At 47.4% G+C, this 1,085-nt stretch overlaps 1 protein-coding gene across 1 annotated transcript in view; it reads left to right on the top strand.

Annotated features, from left to right (window-relative positions):
- Positions 1-1,085, top strand: part of enox1 (ecto-NOX disulfide-thiol exchanger 1) — an 81,696-nt gene that overhangs the window by 67,646 nt on the left and 12,965 nt on the right. The gene's annotated exons all lie outside the window — the stretch shown is intronic.

Below are 1,085 nucleotides of genomic sequence, written 5' to 3'. Positions count from 1 at the left end.
TCTTCTTCTCTGCTGCCAGTCCCTACAAGAGAGAATGACAGACAGCCCTGTACGAGCTGTTGTAGTCAGTGGCCTTGTTGTTTTCCTGGATGCCACACACACACACACACACACACACACACACACACACACACACACACACACACACACACACACACACCGGCCTCTGATCACCACTGCAGCCCAGACGCACAGATCTGACGCCTCCTCCAAAGTGTGAGGCGCTGCTATGGCAACAGTGATTGTCAGGGTTAAGTTTCTGATCAATTATTAATATCCAGAGTCAAATCTAGAAAACAAGTGTGAACATGAGAAGGGACGTGTATGAGGGAGGGAGGGAGGGTTTGTCCGATGTCAGCTCAGTCGACAGTCGAGGCCACACAGCAGCAACATGGTGGATTCAACATGGAGCTGTTCATGTGTGTGTGGGGGGGGGATTAAACAAAGAAATAAAGTGAAGCACAGTTCATGTTGTTACACAGTGTGCATGCCACAGTCCTGGTGTGAAAGCCCCTCCCCTAACGGCTAGTATCCGTGGTAAGTCTACATGTACTCATGTCACTATGGCAACAGCCCTGGGTTGTGCTGCTGAGTGTGTGTGTGGAGACACGCTGCGGAGACGGGGCATTATTCTGTCAGACGTGTGCTGTGAAATCACAGCTGACAAATGAAGAGATAATGAATATGGCAGCCATAACGAGATCTGATTATCCCGGGAGGCGCTGCAGCAGGCGGAGGCTCCGGTCCCACTGTTCACGTCTCCTCACACACGTTTCATGGAGGACGCAACAGGAAACATGATTTCATTCAACTTCAGCTAAAATAAAATTATTGATGATTTACAGCTGAAACAATAAATTGATTGGTCCAAATTAATCAGCAGCTAATATAAAGCTCCTCCAGTGTAAAGGTGTGTGTCCATGTGTAGTGTGATTATAGATCAGCTCTAGCTTCTATATTAATACTGTGAAAGTATCAAAGCCTCAGTCCACAGAGAAATGCACACAGCCTGTATTCAGAAACTGAGCCTTAAAACCAGCCGTCAGGACTTCTGGAACTTTGTGATGTCACAACAAAGCAGTCAC

Source organism: Seriola lalandi, unplaced genomic scaffold (genome assembly GCF_002814215.2).
Source record: "Seriola lalandi dorsalis isolate HSWRI2012SDOR001 ecotype SW California unplaced genomic scaffold, Sedor1 jcf7180002054936, whole genome shotgun sequence".
Taxonomy (NCBI): Eukaryota; Metazoa; Chordata; class Actinopteri; order Carangiformes; family Carangidae; genus Seriola; species Seriola lalandi.
Note: the sequence above shows the minus strand (reverse complement) of the source record. Positions and strands in the feature narration are given on the sequence as shown.